This window comes from Nicotiana sylvestris, chromosome 2 (assembly GCF_000393655.2).
Source record: "Nicotiana sylvestris chromosome 2, ASM39365v2, whole genome shotgun sequence".
Taxonomy (NCBI): Eukaryota; Viridiplantae; Streptophyta; class Magnoliopsida; order Solanales; family Solanaceae; genus Nicotiana; species Nicotiana sylvestris.
This window is the reverse complement of record NC_091058.1, coordinates 200,384,288-200,406,910: the sequence shown is the minus strand read 5'-3', so window position 1 is coordinate 200,406,910 and position 22,623 is coordinate 200,384,288.

Here is a 22,623-nt window from a genome sequence, read left to right as displayed (position 1 = left end):
TTCTTCCTTTTGAAGATGCCATTCTAAGGAATCGAAATGAAGTCCCTGAGGGCCTCGGACTTGGAAGATATCGTCTTTGAGGTCATATTCCCGAGGGGATGACGACAGAGATACCGCACAAAAAGTAGGCTAGACTCTTAGGCTTTTTGTTACATCTCGCATTTTCGTATGTTAAAAATTTCGTCTTTGGTCAACTGACGTAGAATCGGGAAGGAGATCATCTTGACGTTAACGTATTAACAAGCAATAAATAAGTGTTATGAGGGATAAAGGGGCACACGGATTAACGAAAACAAGTTTCGTTGAAAGTGGACAATTTGGAATAAAATACGGGTCGAGCGATAATACCCGAAAATTATAAACTTGTACCATGCAAGGTACCATGTGACCACGGTAGTATAATATATAAAGTATATATGAAGTATTTTGAAAATAAATAGAATTTTAAGTAATATGTGGTATTTTTAAATTATGCGGGTAATAGATTAATTACTGGGTAACGAAACATTACCCGATTAACTAATAAGTGGATAAAAAATTAATAAAATAATCCACCCTACTCCCCACGTGTCAGTGTGCCATCATTAAACATATGACTCTTGGTCATATGTATATCACGTGTAAATCCCTCCATAACCCATTAAAATGAGTCATTTTGTAGAAAGACTCATTGACTTAACATAAGTCTTGAATGATATAGAATTTAGGATCCATTGGATACTTCCTGAAAATAGAAATTTTAGAATCAGAAGATTCAATTCACTCTTTGAATTGAAATCAATAATTTAGAAACAGTAGCTTCAAAAAACATAAGAACAAGAATCCTTTCGTCCAAACATTTCAAAACCAAGCCAAGATCGCTCCAAAATTCTAAGGATATCCAGTGTAAATTTCGCAAGAAGCAGATTCAGTTAAATAATTCAAGAAACCGTTATGTTAAGGCCCTCCATTCTTTGTTTTGGCATGGTCTAGATTATATGAAAGAAACGAGCAAATACACGGTTTATATAAATTATTCTATTCATAGAATTAGTAGGGGTGTCTATATTCTTGATTCCCCATGAGAATTATTATTTTCTTCTATTCATGGGTCTCAACATAATACGTAGTTGGAAAAATTTATCCGGAAGGAATATTGAGATTATTATGTATTTTTCATGCATTTCGCACATGTGCAATGACCCATGAACAGATTGCATTATATACGCGTATATTTGTAAATATATGTATATGGGATATGGGAAAAGGTTACGGCGTTATATACGCATCACCACCTGATCAGTTGGTATATGATGATGATGTTTCCCACAATGGCTAAAATAGGATTCAAACGGCGTTATATACGCGTATATATGTATGTATATATATGTATATGGGATATGGAAAAGGTTATGGCATTATATATGCACCACCACCTGATCAACTGGTATATGTTGATGATATAGCCCATAGTGGCCTAGATGATATTATGGGATGCCCCCAGTGGCTTGATGATATTATGTACACCATACCTATGCATGGCATGATATTTACACGCACGTACATGATGTTATAAACATTTCAGTATTTACAAAGTTATTCAAATTTAAAAATGTGTTTCAGTATTCCATGTTTCATCTATGTCTTTTACGTACTAATTTCCATGCCTTACATACTCAGTACATTTTTCGTACTGATGCCCTATTTCACGGGGCCTGCGTTTCATGCCCGCAGGTACAGGTAGGCAAGCTGACGGTCCCCATTCTTAGGATCCCTAATCAGCGAGAGTTGGCGTGCTCTATTTGATCCGGAGCTGCTTTTGATATTGGTATGATACGTTTGTACATGTATATGTATATGAGTATGACGTGGCTCAGTCCCGTCTTTGTACAGTTATGTTTCTGTTAGAGGTATGTAGACAGTATATCTAGTTGGGTTGTATGTGGCCTTGTCAGCTTTCAGTTTTTGATGTATAGTTGTTTATAGCAGCCTTACCGGCTCGCCTACTGTATTCTGCCTGTATACGTACATATTCCTTGATGGCAGGCTTCTTTCACGTAGGTTAATTTTGTAATGCAGCAGATGTTATTCAGGTTCATATTTTAGATGCATCCTTAGGGGTGTTTAACAGGTAAGACTCAGGCGCCCGTCGCGGCCCATCGGTTTGGGTCGTGACAAAAGAGGCATCAGAGCAGTTCTGTCCTAGGGTTGTCTATAGACCGTGTCTAGAAGAGTCTTATTTATGGGTGTGTCCTGCACCACACTTATAAACAGGAGGCTACAGGACATATAGGATGTTATCCTCTCTTTTATCTCAAGATTGTGCAGTACAAGAATTCTTGTTCCTAATGATACGTTACATTTTCAGCAATGCCTCTAAAGAGTAAGGCTGCCCAGGAGGGAAAGTCCGTGCCTGGTGAGACTACTAGTCGAGCACCACGAGTTACCAGGGCTCGGGGAGAATCTCATGGTGAGGTTCCATCTCAGACTTCACATACCTCGCCTTTTCTAGAAGAGTTCCGAAGGGCACCAACACCCGCCCCTATACATTCAGCACCTCAGCAGGATACGCCAGGTCAGGAGATGAGAGATGTTGTTCAGTTATTGACAAGATTAGTAGCCGCACAGGCTCGGCGTCAGGAAGCAGGTATTGGTCATGCAGATAGGTCCGTGAGCGCGAGGGTTCGTGACTTTATTAATTTAGACCCTCCAGTATTCACTGGAGCAGATCTGAATGAGGACCCTCAGGTATTTAATGATAGAGTACAGATGACGTTACGGGTAATGAAGGCCACTGATACTGAGTCAGTTGAGCTAGCTTCCTATAGACTCCAAAATGTTGCAGTTAATTGGTATGAGTCTTGGGAATTGTCTAGAGGTGAAAATGCCCCTCCAGCGGTATGGCATGAGTATACAGAAGCTTTTCTTCGCCATTATCTGCCACCAGAGCTTAGGCGGGCAAGCGTTGATAGGTTCTTGACCCTTCGGCAGGGAAACATGAGTGTTCGGGAGTACTGTCTTCAGTTTGATTCGTTGTCTAGGTATGCTCCCACTATTGTATCTAAGATGGAGGATCAGATTCACCTGTTCGTGATGGGATTAGAGCCTTACTTGCTTAACGATTGTATGTTAGTTTCACTTCATCCAGACATAGATATTTCTCGTATTCAGGCATACGCTCAGGGTGTAGAGGAGCGTAAACAGAAATAGAGGGCCGATCGTGAGCATGATAGGACCCAGAATAAAAGAGCGAGGTCTTCGGGTCCTTCTGATTAGTTTCGAGATAGGCAGAGGCAGCAGTATTTGAGATATCCATCCCAGTCCTCGGCTAGCACGCCCCCTCAGTTTGGAGGAAAGAGATTTGATCGTTCTACATATTCAAGGCCTGGTCAGAATTTTAGGGCCTCAGGTTCTCAGTATAGGGGTGAGTCAAATCAGATGAGGCCACCCTTGCCACAATGTACTCAATGTGGTAAGCAGCATACCGGGCAATGCCGTATAGGACTAGATATTTGTTATACTTGTGGTTATCCGGGCCACATTATGAGGGATTGTCCGATGAGAGGTGATACAAGCATAGCTCAGCCAGCCGAATCTGTGGCTGGATCGTCATCATCAGTACGCCCTCCTAGGCAAATTCCCCAAGCACCAATGAGTCGTGGTAGAGGCAGAGGCGGAGCATCTAGCTCGAGTAGCCCTCAGAACCGCATTTATGCATTGGCAGGATGACAGGACCAAGAGTCATCTCCTGATGTTGTTACATGTATATTATTAGTCCCTCCTACGATGTATGTGCACTAATTGATCTAGGTTCGACCTTATCATACGTTACTCCGTTGACTGCTAGTAAGTTTGAAATAAAACCTGAATTGGTTAACCCTTTTGAGGTGTCAACACCTGTTGGGGACTCGGTGATAGCTAAACAGGTATATAGGGGTTGTATAATAATAGTTCATGGTCGACCTACCGTAGAAGACTTAATCGAGTTAGATATGGTGGAATTTGATGTTATAATGGGTATGGATTGGTTGGCTTCTTGTCATGCCAATGTTGATTGTAGATCGAAGGTAGTCCAATTTGAATTTCCGGGGGAGCCTATTTTAGAGTGGAAAGGTAACACGACATCGCCGAGAGGTAGATGTATTTCCTATCTCAAGGCAAGGAAGATGATCAGAAAGGGCTGTATTTATCACTTAGTTCAGGTTCAGGATATAGAAGTAGAGTCACCAACCATTCAGTCCATCCTTGTGGTAAATGAGTTTCCAGATACCTTCCCAGATGAACTTCCGGGTCTCCCGCCAGAGCGAGAAATTGAGTTTTCGATTGACCTACTACCAGATACTCACCCAATATCTATTCATCCATATAGAATGGCCCCGCAGAGCTGAAAGAGTTGAAAGATCAACTAAAGGACTTGCTTGAAAAAGGTTTTATCAGACCTAGTACGTCACCGTGGGGAGCACCTGTGTTGTTTGTAAGGAAGAAAGATGGTTCCTTAAGAATGTGTATTGATTATAGGCAACTGAATAAGGTGACGATCAAGAATAAGTACCCGCTCCCGAGGATTGACAACTTATTTGATCAGTTGCAAGGTGCCAAGTGGTTTTCAAAGATAGACTTGAGGTCCGGGTACAATCAAGTAAGGGTTAAGGATGAAGATATTCCGAAGACAGCATTCAGGACTGGATATGGGCATTTTAAGTTTCGGGTTATGTCGTTCGGTCTGACCAATGCCCCAGAAGTATTCATGGATTTGATGAACCATGTGTTCAGACCTTTCTTAGATCTGTTTGTAATTGTATTTATTGACGATATATTGGTATATTCTCGTTCACTGGATGAGCATGATGGTCATCTGCGTACGGTGCTCAGAGTTCTACAAGAAAGGAAGTTGTATGCAAAATTTTCTAAGTGTGAATTCTTGTTGAACTCTGTAACTTTCCTTGGGCATATCATTTCGGGTGAAGGCATCCTGGTGGATACACAAAAGATTGAGGCAGTAAAGACTTGTCCTAGGCCCACAATACCAACAGAGGTTCGTAGTTTTCTTGGGTTGGCAGGATATTATAGGAGATTTGTGGAAGGAATTTCTTCCCTTTCAGCACCTTTAACAAAGTTGACTTAGAAGGGAGCAAAGTTTCAATGGACTGATGCTTGTGAACGGAGTTTCCAGGCATTAAAGGACAGGTTAACTTCAGCACCGGTTCTAACACTTCCGGAAGGGACCGATGGTTATGTTATCTATTGCGATGCTTCAGGGGTTGGATTGGGTTGTGTGCTGATGCAGCATTGTAAGGTTGTGGCATATGCTTCTAGACAACTAAGAAAGCACGAGAAGAACTACCCGACCTACGATTTAGAGTTAGCTGCGGTGATTCATGCACTAAAGATGTGGAGGCAGTACTTGTATGGCATTCATGTTGATATTTATACGGATCATAAGAGCCTCCAGTACATCTTCAAGCAAAGTGAATTGAATCTTCATCAAAGGATATGGTTGGAGCTAATTAAAGACTATGACGTTAATATTTTATACCATCCGGGGAAGGAAAACGTAGTTGCCGATGCTCTCAGCCATAGATCTATGGGTAGCTTGTCGTATTTGCATCAAAGAAAGAGGGAGTAGCCCATGAGATTCATCAGCTAGCTAGTCTTGGAGTTCAGTTACTAGACTCAGGTGACATTGGAATTACTCTTCAAGATATGGAAACATCATCTTTAGTAACAGAAGTGAAGGAACGCCAGTACAAGGATCCTGTGCTAATTCATTATAGAGATACCACTCTTCAGAAGGAGAAGACACCGTTTGTAATTACCGAAGATGGGGTCCTCAGATATCAAGGGCGATTATGTGTGCCTAATGTTGCAAGGTTGCGTCGGCAGTTTATGGGAGAAACTCACTTTTCCCGTTATTCTATCCATCCAGGAATGACAAAGATGTATCATGACATCAGGGAAATATATTGGTGGGACAGAATGAAAAAGGATATAGCAGAATTTGTTGCTCAGTGCCCTAACTGTCAGCAGGTTAAGATTGAGCATCAAAAACCCGGTGGATTATTGCAGGTTATGGAGATTCCGACTTGGAAATGGGAAATAATCAATATGGACTTCATCATACGCTTACCTCGTACCAAGTGTATGTTCGATTCAGTATGATTGATCGTTGATAGGCTCACAAAGTCGGCCAATTTTCTGCCCATTAGAACTACGTATTCCTCAGAAGATTATGCGAGGCTTTATATTAAGGAGATAGTACGACTGCATGGTGTACCTGTATCTATTATCTCAGATAGAGGATCTCAATTTACAGCTAACTTTTGGAGGTCCTTCCAAAAGGGATTGGGGACTCAAGTAAGTCTTAGTACAACATTTCATCCCCAGACAGACGGACAGGCTGAGCGTACTATTCAAACACTGGAGGATATGTTGCGAGCTTGTGTAATAGACTTCAAAGGTAGCTGGGATCGTCATCTGCCGCTTATTGAGTTCGCATATAATAATAGCTACCATTCCACCATTCAGATGGCTCCATACGAAGCTCTTTATGAATGAAAGTGTAGGTCACCTATAGGGTGGTTCGACATTGGAGAAGCTAGATTACACGGGCCATACCTGGTTAAGCATGCCATAGAAAAAGTAAAGCTTATCCGGGATCGACTATTGACAGCTCAGAGTCGTCAAAAGTCATATTCAGATGTGCGACGTCGAGATTTAGAGTTCGGGGATGATGACTGGGTATTCTTGAAGGTGTCGCCTATGAAGGGTATGATGAGATTTGGAAAAACGGGTAAACTTAGCCCACGGTATATTGGGCCTTATAGGATTATTCGCAGAGTGGGCCGAGTAGCTTATGAGTTAGAATTGCCCTTGGAATTGGAGTCTATCCATCCTGTTTTTCACGTATCTATGTTACGAAAGTGCATTGGCAATCCTACCCGAGTAGTGCCGACGAATGATGTACAGATTATAGAGGACTTGTCATACGAGGAAATTCTGGTTGCCATTCTAGACCGACAAATCCGCAAGCTGCGGAATAAGGAGGTAGCCTCCGTGAAAGTTCTTTGGAGGAACAACAATGTAGAAGAAATGACTTGGGAGGCCGAGGAAGACATGAAGTCTAGATATCCCTACCTATTTCTTCTTCCAGAGAAGGGTCTAACTGAGGCGTCGTAACCTCAAGGTGCGTGTATAAATTTTTCTATTGATTTTTGTCGTTGTCCTGTGTGTCATTGAATTATTAAGCTTCTACGGGGAGAGTTGGTAGTAGTATTGTTACAAAAGGCGACCTTGCCAAAGTTATATGGATCACGGAGAGTGGAACATTCGAGGACGAATGTTTCTAAGGGGGGAAGAATGTTACATCTCGCATTTTCGTACGTTAAAGGTTTCGTCTTCGGTCAACTGACGTAGAATCGGGAAGGAGATCATCTTGACGTTAACGTATTAACAAGGAATAAATAAGTGTTATGAGGGATGAAGGGGTACGCGGATTAACAAAAACAAGTTTCGTTGAAAGTGGACAATTTGAAATAAAATACAGGTTGAGCGATAATACCCGAAAATTATAAACTAGTACCATGCAAGGTACCATGTGACCACGGTAGTATAATATATAATGTATATATGAAGTATTTTGAAAATTAATAGAATTTTAAGTAATTTGTGGTATTTTTAAATTATGCGGGTAATAGATTAATTACCGGGTAACAAAATATTACCCGATTAACTAATAAGTGGAATAAAAAAATTTAATAAAATAATCCACCCTACTCCCCATGTGGCAGTGTGCCATCATTAAACATATGACTCTTGGTCAAATGTATATCACGTGTAAATCCCTCCATAACCCATTAAAATGAGTCATTTTGTAAAAAGACTCGTTGGCTTAACATAAGTCTTGAATGATATAGAATTTAGGATCCATTGGATACTTCCTGAAAATAGAAAAACGAGAATCAGAAGATTCAGTTCACTCTTTGAATTGAAATCAATAATTTGGAAACAATAGCTTCAAAAAACGTAAGAACAAGAATCCTTTCGTCCAAACATTTCAAAACCAAGCCAAGATCTCTCCAAAATTCTAAGGATATCCACTGTAAATTTCACAAGAAGCAGATTCAGTTAAATAATTCAAGAAACCGTTATGTTAAGGCCCTCCATTCTTTGTTTTGACATGGTCTAGATTATACGAAAGAAACGAGCAAATACACTGTTTATATAAAGTATTCTATTCATAGAAGTTGTAGGGGTGTCTATATTCTTGATTCCCCATGAGAATTATTATTTTCTTCTGTTCATGGGTCTCAAAATAATACGCAGTTGGAAAAATTTATCCGGAAGGAATACTGAGATTATTACGTATTTTTCATGCATTTCACACATGTGCAATGATCCATGACCAGATCGCATTATATACGCGTATATTTGTAAATATATGTATATGGGATATGGAAAAAGGTTACGGCATTATATACGCATCACCACCTGATCAGTTGGTATATGATGATGATGTTGCCCACAGTGGCTAAAATAGGATTCAAATGGCGTTATATACGTATATATATGTATGTATATATATGTATATGAGATATGGAAAAGGTTATGGCGTTATATACGCACCACCACCTGATCAACTGGTATATGTTGATGATATTGCCCACAGTAGCCGAGATGATATGATGGGGGGATGCCCCCAATGGATTGATGATATTATGTACACCATACCTATGCATGGCATGACATTTACACGCACGTGCATGGCGTTATAAACGTTTCAGTATTTACAAAGTTATTCAAATTTAAAAATGTGTTTCAGTATTCCATGTTTCATCTTTGTCTTTTACGTACTAATTTCCATGCCTTACATACTCAGTACATTTTTCGTACTGATGCCCTATTTCACGGGGCCTGCGTTTCATGCCCGCAGATACAGGTAGGCAAGCTGACGGTCCCCATTCTTAGGATCCCTAATCAGCGAGGGTTGGCATGCTCCATTTGATCCGGAGCTGCTTTTGATATTGGTACGATACGTTTGTACATGTATATGTATATGAGTATGACGTGGCTCAGTCCCGTCTTTGTACAGTTATGTTTCTGTTAGAGGTCTGTAGACAGTATGTCTAGTTGGGTTGTATGTGGCCTCGTTGGCTTTCAGTTTTTGATGTATAGTTGTCTATAGCAGCCTTGCTGGCTCGCCCACTGTATTCTGCCTGTATACGTACATATTCCTTGATGTCAGGCTTCTTTCACGTAGGTTAATTTTGTAATGCAGCAGATGTTATTCAGGTTTGTATTTTAGACGCATGCTTAGGGGTGTTTGACAGGTAAGACTTAGGCGCCCGTCGCGGCCCAACGGTTTGGGTCGTGACACTTTTGCTATATGCATATCATTGGATTTCTTTTTTTGCGTGATGATCCCCTCACGGGCTTTTGTAATCATATGTAAAGAGCCCTCGAGGGTTGTTGTTTATGGATTTCTTATGAATATGATTATACTTTTCTGACTTTTGCTTTTCTTACTTTGCTTTGTTTCTGTATGCTTCCATGCCCTTAGAGGCTCTTTGAATGCCTTCTTTTATTTGTTGACCACCGATATCTGACTTGAGTGTGTGCGTTCATTCTGATCTACTACTGATCAACATGGTTCTCCTCCAACCCACCGTCGTACTTCGGACCAACCTTGGATCATTCTAATAGTCCCGGGCTATCGGGGCCCTCCTAGTTGTTTGGAGATCATGCATCGAATTCTGGGGCCTTGGGAACATCATCCCGGATGAAGGTCATCTTCGGGTACCCGGGGGTCCCTTTTGATCTTGATGTTGATAATTCTTTTAGAATGTATAGGATTGACTATTGTTGAGGAGTTTTCTTGTATTTGGATGCTTCCTCGGATCTTCGTGGAGGATTGACTGTTCCGTATGAGTGTATCTTAAGATGCAATTGTATTTGCTAGCTGGCTTCCTTTGGTAGAGGCCTTGTGTGCTGATCTCGTGTTGGTAAAGGCGTTGCTGGCCTTTTAGTGCTTTATCTTACCGCGATGAAGGCTTCCGGGATTGGCTATCATACTGGCGCCGGATACGATGCTGATGGCTGGTGCCCTTGGTTGTTTTTGAATTTGTCGCCGTTTTTCTCACCTACAATGTGAGGTTGCTTTCGCCTCCTCGGGGGTCGTCGGAACCTGCCTTTAATGTCTGCTTTATTTACGGAAGGCAGAGATTAGGCTCAGGCGAAATGTTCCTCCCAGGTGTTGGTGCCACACCTTTGAAACCCTCGCTAGTTATTTGAAGGGATGAAAGGATGTCCTTCAGGCGGTATGCTCCGCATTTTGCCAGCTCTATCTATGATGATGGAGAATCCAGCAGCCGTTTTTTCCTTTCTCTTTCGCACGCGTTATTGGTGTCGGATGGTCCCTTGGGAGCACGGATATACCTCTTTGGGGGTCATAGATTTCCAGGTGGTACGACGATAGTGAGATATGTTATGTGACAGAGCCTTTTATCAAGGCGAGGCCGTTTCACGCCTATGAGGAGAATCCATCGATGGAGCCGGGTGTTTTCGGAGACCGTGATTCCGAGGTGACAGGCCAAATCATGGGAGCTATTTGATAGAGCAGGTGGCTTCACGTAGTATGTGCTTCGCCCACCTATGCCTTTAGGGCTAACCCCCTTTCTATTATATTTAGCTGCAGAAAAAAATGGAGGTTTCAGAGTACCTTTAGGGCGACGTCAAGCTTCGCCAGAGTGGATCGTGTGGAGCTAAGGGCTCAAGTGCAGGGTTAAGCTTCTTAGGGAATGAATGTCTTGGCCAAGGTCTCTTCCTTTCGAGGCCCAACTTATTTTGACTTGTGACAGTGTCAAAGTTCAGTCGGGTATGATTGGGAAACTTCGAATTTGATCTTCTGAAGTTTTAGATCCGAGATAATTGATGGTTGGGTCGAAGTGATATTAAGCCGAACCGAGGCGGGTCGGGAGATGGCGATTCGTATGAAGGGTGCTACTGATGCCCATGCCAAGCTACAGCGAGCGCTCGACCGAGAGATTGAGGAATACGTTTGTTGCATGTCCCAAGGAGAGGTACTCGAGCAGGTTGGCGCAAGGGGTTCCGTTTACCCGTAGGAATTGGCTCGAGCCAGAGGAATAATTGTGGCGCTTGGTCACTTCTTGCTGAAGTTGCGAAGGGCGATTTTTGGCAAGCTATATCCCTTTTAGCACGGAGTGTAGATTTTTTATTGTCGCTTTTTTCTGATATATGCAGAATATGCATGTAGATGGAAAGTGCGCCTTTTTTGCGCATGCAATATATAAGAAGTAATTTAAAGCTTTGTTTCTTCTGTACCTTTTTCTTTGTTATTGCTTTCGACCAGACGGGTTGGTTTTGCGGTTCGGTGGGATCCTCGTATGTCCGGAACTGATCGGGAAAATCGGGGGCTCTTATGCATGATTTTTGATGTGAACAGGCGCCGGGGCCTCCATGCTTGGCTGGCCGTTTAGGCTTGGTCTTCGAGTCAGGCTCTAACTCGAGTCTTCTTGTTCTTTCAATTTTATGTGCCCGTGCGGGTAGGTACTATTTTTTTATCTTTTTCCCTTGGCCATTCGCCGCTCCAACTGTTTGTTGGGTCCAGTTTTCGAGTTGCACTATGACTGGTGCTTCAATTGACCCTAAAGCTCTCTCCTGCCTACATGGGCGAATGATGATGTCTCTTTCGGCTTTGGGTCGAAGTGACCTCACGGGCACGTGGCCCGGAAATTTAATCGATTGATGACGGTATCTTTCGAGTCGTTCCCTTAGGCATCATGCAGTTCAACTATTTTGGGTCCAGTCTACGAGTCACATCGCAATTCGAGCTGTAATCGACCCTTAAGTTTCCCTGATTCCCTTGCCAGCGATAGTGACATTTATGCCGCGCCCTTAGGCATATTGCAATTTTCGGGTCCAGCCTCTAAGTCGCGTTGCGATTCGAGCTGTAATCGACCGTTAAATTTCATTGAGTTTCTGGCTGGCAATAGTGGCATTTATGCCGCGCCCTTAGGCATATTTGAATTTTTGGGTCCAGTCTCTGAGTCGCGTTGCGATTCGAGCTGTAATCGACCCGTAAATTTCCTGGAGTTTCTGACCGGCGATAGTGGCACTTACGCCGTTTGGTCGTTGAGACCTTTTAGTATGTGGCCCAGAGGCTTGCATAGTTAACTATTTTGGATCCGATCTCTGAATCGGATTATAATTCGAGCTCATTTTAATCCTCAAGTTGTCAAAATTTTTTAGCTGGCGACAATGGCTCTTACGTTGTTTGGTCGTAGAGACCTTTCAATATAACGCCCGTAGGCTTGCTAGCTGGAGACAATGGCTCTTACGCTGTTTTTGCCCGTGGGTTTTTTGTAGGCTTCGTTTCCGCTCGTTAAGGTCTTTTTATAGTATTTTTGCCTGGCCCGTCGTTGGTTCTAGAGGAACCACGATTTCATGTCGTTGTGGTGATGTTTCGAGCACCTCGTAAGTTTCATAGCTCATAGGTCGAGTAGATCAATGCTCTTGCAGTTTGGAACCGACATGGTCAGAGCTCGTTTTTGCTGGTTGAAGGAATCTTGTTTTAACTGGTTATTTCTGAAGTATAATGGCCTGCGATTTTTAAGCAATAGTCGGGCGTCCCCAAGTCGCATTATTTCGGCTGTATCAACCATTTTGACCGTAGTTATATGCATTTGGCCATAGCCATTTTTGATCAATAGTTATAGTTTAGGCGTCTACATCGAGGGTATGCCCTTTAGGGATTCTTACAAATGCGAAGCATAGCCTAAACTTCATGATTTTCCATGCCTGTTGAGGTCTTACAGATTGTCATACATGTTGAGGTCTTACAGTTTGCCATGCCTATTGAGGTTTTACAGCTTGTAGAATAGATCTAGTTATGCCGAGTCTGCCCGCTAGTCTCTTACATTTTCGAATTTTCCAATGTATGGAGATTGGCGATAGTTTTTGAGTTATCGAGTTTACCTAAGTTTAAAAACCGCTTCTCATGAACTCGTAGTTGCATTGTGGGGGCTTTGTAGGCTCGGGGTTCCGACCTTGGGGTCGTGTAGGCGTTGAACCGTTTAAGTCTCCGAGTGTCTCGGGACATGTTTGGCGAAGAGGTTTATGTCGAGAGTATACTGCGACTTTCCCTTTTTGGAGAGTGAGATGTTGGAAGATATTCTCCGATCCATTGGCACAATACATGTGTTGTTGTGCTGAGTTGACCTATTTTTGGTCGAGTGCAGTTGTTTCGGTGATTTTCATATTGCCTTACTCCGAGAAGGAGCCCTTCTCTTTTTTCATGGGAGAAAAAGGGTATTTTTTGATTGCCCGATATAATAATACATGCTTCCGCTTTGGCGGGATCTAATTACATCGACCGTTTGGCCCTATACATCGTCTTCCTGTAGGAACCTTTGTCTGGCGTTTCTCCACCTCCTTCGAATTGGGTGGCTTCCAGGGAGAATGCCCATCGCCGCCTAAAAGTTCACCGTAAGGGTAGCTTCGAGCAGTTCTGTGGAGTTTTTTTCCCTTTGAACAGTTTCGCAACTGTTGCCTCGTTAAAAACCTTGACGGTAAAAACCCTTCTTTTTTTGGGATAAAAAACTCAGTCGAAGGAAAAGAGTGCAATGGACGCGCTTTTGGGGGTCTCGAGGCCTCCTTTTAGTGTCCTAGTATTTTCTGTTGAGTGCCTGCATGAGGGTTAGTTCTTAATCTGAAATGAAACAAAAGGAATGGATGTACTTTAAAACGAGATAGGCTAGTGGCACCTTGGGGTTGGCTTATTATGACCACCCGAGGGCGGACACGCGATGCAGATTTCTATTTTGTGTTGTCAAATCCGATCGGGGTTGAGATCTGATTCACCCGTTGGCTTTTTCGAGATCGGAGTATGGGCGCTGGTAACACATCGTGTATTGCAAATATTTCCCTTGCTGCGTGTTGTTCCCTATATACGGTTTTATTCTCGTCCTTTGTCGGGAATTTTATCATCTAGTGGAGTGTGGATGGTACCGCTCTCATGTAGTGTATCCATGGTCGCCCAAACAAGGGGTTATACCTCATATCTCCCTCGATGACATGGAATTTGGTATCTTGGGTTGTGCCGGCCTTGGTAATTGGAAGGATGATTTCTCCTTTCGTTGTTTCGCTCGCCATGTTGAACCCATTAAGGATCCGAGTGGCGTGCACGATCCATTAAGTTAGTCCAAGCTATTCTACTACCTTTGACCTGATAATATTGGCCGAGCTACCTTGATCCACGAGTACAAGTTTTATCTTAAAAGAATTCACAAGAAAGGAGATTACCAAGGCGTCATTGTAGGGTTGAGACAGAGCCTCGGTATCTTTTTCACTGAACGTGAGGGCGTCTTTGAGGATATATCCCAAGGTTCATTTTTCCCTTGTGATGGATATTTTTGTTTTCTTGATCATGGGTTCCTGCGGGGCGTCGGCACCCCCAATGATCATGTGGATGACATGTTGTGGCTCGTTTGCCTCATTTTTCTTGGTTGCCTCCCTGTCCCGGAACTGATTTTTGGCCCGATTGTTAAGGAATTCCCGAAGGTGCCCTTCGTTGTGTAGTCGTGCCACTTCTTCTCGCAGTTGATGGAAATCCTCAGTCCTGTGGCTGTGTATGTTGTGGAACTCACTCGGGCTATATCACAATCACTCGTATCTGCCCCTCGGGTAATATCATGGAACAACATCAGCCCTCGAGCTATATCACATCTCACACTGGGTACCCGCACTCACTAGGGGTGTACAAACTCCAGGAGGGGCCCCTTGCAGTCCAAGCGCAATAACAAGCCATCTTGTGGCATAATTAAATAGGCTCTCGGCTTCATATCATGCCACCTTGTGGCGTAAAAACTTAGGCCATCGTCTTCATAATCATGAATCAGCACAATGCCGCTGCGGCGTGCATCCCGACCCCAGTCAGCAATATCTCAAAGCCACTCGGGCACACTAAAATATCATGCTCAGCCCAAAATATCATTTAAGATGTCAAAACAGAATAAATATTGGCTAAGTTGTGAAAACAGTAGAATACAGCATGACTGAGTACAAATATGAAGTCGAAACAGTGAGGAATAGTAGTAAAGATCCCCTAAAGGTCCAAAACAGTTGGCACGAGGCCCAAATATGGCATTCAGCCCAAAACATGATGATAACAAATAATTTTAAATCAAATATGCAATTAAGAAATCATACAGGGACGGACTAAGTCACAATCCCCAACGGTGCACGACCCCATGCTAGTTATCTAGTGTGTACGTCACCTCAAAGTAGCACAACGATGTGATATACGGGGTTTCATACTCTCAGGACAACATTTACAATCATTACTTACCTCTATACGGTCCAAACTCTAGCCCACGATGCCCTTTCCTCTCGAATTGGCATCCGGATGCTCCAAATCTACCAAATTCAGTATATAATAATCAAAATATGCTAAAGGAATAATGCCCACTCGAAAATAATAAAATTACGACACAAATCCCAAAATTAACCAAACCCGACCCCGGGCCTACGTCTTACAATCCTATAAAAATGACATCAATAAACTCCTTATCCTCCCACGAGTTCATCCATCTCAAAAGTACCAAAATCCGACCACAAATGACACCTCAGATCCTTAATCAAAAGTCTCCAATCTCAAGCCCTAGTTTGTTCAATATTTACCCACCAATTTCCATAAATTTCAAGCCTAATCAATGAAATATCACCATAGGAACGAGTTTTATGCTAAAAAATCTTACCTCAATGAAGTTCCCTCTGATTCCCTATTCCCAAAATTTATTTAAAAATGGTGAAGAAAGGCTGAAAATAGCGAAGGAGGGTTTATATACTTTCTGGCCCAGCAAATCCACACATGCGGTAAAATGGTCGCACCTGCAGACCCGCAGGTACGCACCTACGAAAATGACTTAAATCCACAGGACCGCACATGCGGTCACTCTCTCGCACCTGCACCATCGCTGATGCGCCCAGATGTGCGCTTCTACGGATCCGCCTAATCTTCCTCTTGGCCGCATCTGCGGCTTGCCTTTCGCTTCTGCGGGCATCGCACTTGCAGCATTCCAACCACAGGTGCGGTTATGACAGCAATAATAGACTTCAACAGCAAAACTCAACTCCAAAATCTTCCGTCAACCATCCGAAATCACCCCGAGGCCCTCCGGGACCTCAACCAAAACAATGGACAAATCATATACCACTATCCAAACTTATACCAATCTTCAAAACATCTCAAACAATATTGAATCAACCAAATAACATTGGATTCAAGCCTAAAGTTCCAAAAAATTTTGGAATTCCACTTTTGATCAAAAAGTCTATCAATCCATGTTCGACCATGTTCGAATGACCTGAAATTTTGCACACACATCCTAAATGACACAACGGACGTACTAAAAATTCCGAAATTCCATTCTGACCCCTATATCAAAATCTCACCTACCAAACGGATTACGCTAAAACTCCAATTTCGCCAATTCAAGCCTAAATCCACTCCGGACCTCCAAAACACATTCTGATCATGCTCCCAAGTCCCAAATCACCTCCCGAAGCTATCTGAACCATTGGAACTCACATCCGAGCCCTTTTTCACATAAGTCAACATCCGGTTGACTTGTCCAACTTAAGCTTACTCAAAAAAGACTAAGTGTCTCAAACCTTACCAAAACCTCTCCGAACCCGAGCCAACCAACCAAATAACACATAATACAGCTGAACAAGGCAATAAGAAGTAGAAATGGGGGAAACAGAGTGGTAACTCATGAAACGACCGGCCGAGTCGTTACAAATAATTGCTTAAATAGCAAACCTGGTATCGATATCTAACCTCCTATAAGCGAAAACCTTGTTCCAAATCTTCGTACACTGCCAATGATGAAAGAAACATGTAGAAACTCATAACCACCCATCACATCAACAAGTCATGGAGCTTTATTGCCTGACAAGAACCATAGCAAAAAATCTAAGCAGAATAGTGACATTATCCTTCCAAAACACCTTAATTGAGTCCGATAACACTCATTCTAGGTAAAATAATCTCATCTCGTTCAGTACAACTGCACTACCAACATGACACACCGATCTTATTTGGAGCCACATACCATGCAGTTCGTGCACCAAACAAGCAACAACTTGGATGTACCCAAATGATGGAAAGAGAATCAAATGAGAGAATCGCCTCGCGACTCAACAAATACCACCACGAAGCACAGTGCTATGAACCCATATTACAAAGGAGAAACAAAACACACAAAATGAGCACAAAAGATGATATCCCAACATAACCCTACTTTGACGCGTGCCCCGATCCAAACACCAGTCCATATGGAATACCTCGAGGTATGGGTCTCAGAATCAATAACCATATGCATAATATTCAACAAACACACGAGACGCATAACCATAGCAATGGATAAACCTATATTAGTATATATATATATCACAAATAAGAAGACCATAACCCCGACGTAATCAACCATTCAAGACCCCAAGAGATATCTCGCTTGAATTCTACACAAAGTCTAAATGGTACCTCATCATGTGTACAAATAGTCAACAGTCTCACAACTCAACGTAGCATAGGAGAGTAACACATTGAACATATTATAACACAAATAAGATCAACTCTAATAGATGACCACCAATAACATTAATTGTGCCGGGTAAACAAATCCGACCCGATGTAGAATACACATTCCCATTAGGCCTACCAATGGCCTCCAAAACAATTTGGATCCTTCCAAAATAGGTAGATATTCTCCGAAAAGCCCACAATAACATATCTATAGCACATACCATCAATCCCCAACCTCTTAGATTACTTTCACCGTCCGCAACCATAAAATGAATTACCTCTAAGAATTTTCTTATTCATCAGATCCTTAGAATACCATAATCTCCACATCTTTCCCTACTACACTACTCAAACGACTAACATATTCATCATACATGACCAGTCCACAAGAAATGTGTCACAACCCAAAACTCAACATGTCGTGATGGTGCCTAACATGATAATAGGCAAGCCGACAACTCAAATATTTCAACACTTTCAAATGAAAAATATACCCAAACATGTTTAAATAAATGAAAATCTTATAAAACCGGATGGAACGTCATAACTCAATGCAAAAATTTCCAAAACCTGGGTGTCACTGAGTACATGAGCATCTATATTGTAACACAGTGTACTACACTGTATAAGAAAGTAGAATCAAAAAAACAAAAACAAAGAGATAGGGAGGAGAGTCAAGGTCTGCAGACACCAAAGCAGTTACCTCGATAATATCAGAACAGGTAAAAACTCCATGATCAACAAACAAATCAAGATATGGTTGAAATACACTGTTCATCAGGTGCATGAATTCTACGGAGATGTTGTTCAGCCTAAAAGATGTCACTAGGAACTCATAATGACTATAACGGGTCCTGAATGCTGTCTTCTAAATATTCGAGTCACGAATCTGCATCTGGTGATACACAAACCTCAAATCAATCTCAATGAACACTCTCAGTCCCCGAAGCTCATCAAATAGATCATCAATACGCGACAAAGGATACTTGTTCTTGATTGTAACTTTGTTCAACTGCCTATAGTCGATGCAAATCCAGATAGTATTATCCTTCTTCTTTAGAATCAGAACCGGTGCACCCCAAGGAGACACACTAGGCCTAATGAACCCCTTATCAAGAAGCTCCTGAAGCTGCTCTTTTAATTCCTTCAATTCAGCTAGTACCATACGATATAGAGGAATAGAAATAGACTGGGTGCCTAGCACCAAGTCAATACCAAAGTCAATATCTCTATCGGGTGACATGCCCGACAGGTCTGTAAGAAGCACATCTAGAAAATCTCGTACCACCAGAATAGAATCAATAGTAGGAGTATCAACACTAACATCCCTCATAAAGGCCTAATAAGACAAACACCCCTTCCCAACCATATGTTGTGCCTTCAAATATGAAATCACTCTATTGTGAACGTTAGCTAGAGAACCTCTCCACTCGATCCTTGGCAACCCCAGCATTGCAAACATCACGATCTTAGCATGACAATCCAGAATAACATGATAAGGAGACAACAAATCCATACTCAAGATCACGTTGAAATAAACCATACAAAGCAATAAGAAATCAACTCTATTTTCCAATCCCCCAATAGTCACTACACACAATCATTATACGCGGTTGACAACAACAGTATCGCCTACCGACGTAGATACATGAACATGTGAAACTAAGAACTCAGGAGGCATATCTAAATAACTAGTAAAATAGGATGATAGGTAGGAATAAGTGGAAACAGAGTCAAATAATGTGGAATAATCTCTATGGCACACTGAAACAATACCTGTGATCACTACATCTGAAGTAACAGTCTCTGGCCTGAAAGGAATAGCATAAAATCAAGCCTGATCACTACTTGATCGGCCTCCCCCTCTAGGGCGACCTCTAGCTACCTGGGTCCCATCCTAAGCTAGCTGAGTGGGTGGTATAAGTGTTGGTGTTGGTATCATTGGCCGAGAACTCCGCTATGGAACCCCACTGGACAATCTAGGGTAATCCCTCTTGAGATGACTCAAGTCCCACACTCAAAACAATGCCTCCTCTGACGGAGCTACCACTCCTGATAACTCGAGGAGTTGCCTATAGAAACCTAAGCAGACAAGGCATGGTGAGATCTCTATGATGTTAATGCACTAAATGATGACTGACCCAAATGAGCATTGTAAGAACTGTAGCTAACTGATGCACAATAAGGAGCTGGACGAGCCATCTAAGCGGGCATATATGGACAACCCCTGCTGTAGTAGGACTGCCCCTAGAAGGAACATCACTGAAACCACCCGAACCACAAGGCCTCTTAGCTTCCCTCTCGTTACCATCCTGACTTTGAACCATCTCTAGCCACCGTACAATATCAACCACCTCATTGAACGTAGCACTTGATACACTCTCCCAAGTCATAACAAAATTCAACTGATAGTGGAGGCCGTCAATGAACCTCTTAATCCTCTCCCTCTTAGTGGGAACCAACCAAACTACATGACAAGACAACCTTGAAAATATCATCTATTATAGGCTCACAGAGATACCCCCCTAGCACAGTTGCTCGAACTGCCTGCTCAGCTCCTCCCGACGGGTCTGTGGCACAAACTTCTCCAAGAAAATAATGGAGAACTCCTGCCATGAAAGTTGTGCTGCATCGATCGGCCTGCGCCTGTCATAGGCCTCCTACAATCAGAAAGCAACCCCTAATAGTTGAAATGTAGTAAAGGAGACTCCATTAGTCTCAAGAATACCCGCCATGTGAAGAATCCACTGGAACCTATCCAATAAGTCTCGGGAAGCCTCTGACTCACCCCTACTAAATGATGGAGGCCTGAGCCTCTCAAATCTCTCTAGCCTTTTCTGCTCCTCATCAGACATAATAGGGCCCACCTGGGCCTAAGCAACTACAACCGGTTGGGTCGGTAGTTCCCCCGATGTTTGAAGTCTCTGCACTACCTGCTCTAGAGTATGAGCGGTGGGAGTTTGAGTGCCTTCCTCGACTTGAGAAATGTTTGGTACGTCCTAAACAGAAACTACCTGAGCAAGGCTAGTACAAACAATCAATATCTAAGCCAAAGCCTCCTGAAGGCCTGAAATCACAATGGGGATAGCTGGCCTGTGCTGGCCTCACTAGCTCAACCACATCAGGAACCTAATCCTACACTGGAATAACTGGTGGGTCTACAGGTGATGCTCTAGCTATTGTACGAGTTGCACCTCGGCCTCTCATGGCCCTAGCTGGTGGTACTGGTGGACGTCTGCCTAATCTGATAGCACATGTCCTTATCATCTGTGGGAAAATAGAATAATAGAAGTTTAGTTCCCGAAATCAATAAATTCACACGACAAAAAATACAAGAATGTGAAGTTTTCCTAAGGGTTTGGCAGCTTGTCGAAGATAAGTACAAACTTCTCCGTACTTCCGCAAGACTCTACTAAACCTGCTCATGACTCGTGAGACATAGGTAACCTAGGCTCTGATACCAACTTGTTACGACCCCAAATTCAACATGTCGTGATGGCGCTTATCATGATACTAGGCAAGCTAACAACTCACATATATTCCAATACTTTAAAATGAAAAATACAACAAAACAGGTTTAAATAAAAAAAAATCTTATAAAACAGGATGAAATGTCACAACTCAATACAGAAATTCCCAAAACCTCGATGTCACTAAGTACATAAGCATCTATACTGTAACACAACCTAATACACTGTCTAAGAAAGTAGAACAAAATAATCAAAAACTAAAATATAAGGGAGGAGAGTCAAGGTCTGCGGATGCCAAATCAACTACCTTGATAATTCCGAACAGGTAAGAACTTCATGATCAACAACCACTATACACGTAAATGCCTAGATCTGCACACGAGGTGCAGGGTGTAGTATGAGTACAACCAACTCAATAAGTATCGCAAATAAACAAGGCAAGGTAAGAGAAGCATAAATTTTTGAAGATGTTAGTTGTTTTAGTGTAATCCTGTCTTTCTAGATCAACTCACCACAATATTAAGAACTAACTTATAAGGCTTTGTAAGAAGAATATTTGTGTGTGCATGTGCAATATTTCTCAAATACCTTGCTCAAATAGTATTATGGCATATAGAGGAAAGAAACAAGGAGATCAGATAAAAGATCGAGAAAATACAAGTACCACACAATACACAGACAACTCACGTGCTAACAATAGAACCTGCATGGACAACTCACGTGAGATACGGAAAACTCACGTGTCAATATTATCAAATAAGATTTTCATGTCCCTGGACTAGTGTAAATGACATGTTAAAGGGTAGGCATATGCAAAGTGTGCTATCATAGCTCAACCGACAATTTCATCAATGAAAATCATTTATCAAGTTCGTTCAAGGGTTAAACCTCTAAATAGCCTTATCATGATTCAACTATATCACATAAACAACAACATATGATATATCAAATCTTAAAGCTTAACAGTCATTTCTAGGCTTATCAGATCCCGAACACAACCCAAACATGAATATATGATCTCGGTGCCCGCATATGGACTCATCCCCATGCATGTGTGCACCCAAAAGCATTGGCTATTACAACAATTTAGTCAACTAGTGTCTCAACAATATTTAAATACGATACTTACCTCAAGCAAATTGAATAACTTTGCTACCAAGCCCTTGCCTCGCTAATCAGCCTCTGAATGCCTCAAATCTAGCCACAAACAATTTAATATGTGATGACCTAAAAGTTCATCACTTGTTTTAAAATAAATATTGTGTTCTAAGGCCTTAAAAACCTCTTTTGGCATTACCTCATTTTGAGTGCACAATCTGGGCTCGTATCCGGAAAGCTATTATGTGAAAAACTATGAAAAATGATGATTTTTTACTGTAAAATGGATTTAAGTTGACTTCGGTCAACATGTTGGGTAAACGGACAAGAACCCATGATTTGACGCTCCCAGAGGGTCCGTAGGAATATATGGGACTTGGGCGTATGCTCGGAATCAAATTCCGAGGTCCCAAGACCGAGAAATGAATATGTAAAGAATATTATTTTCTGGAGTTACGTATGAGTTTTGGAGAT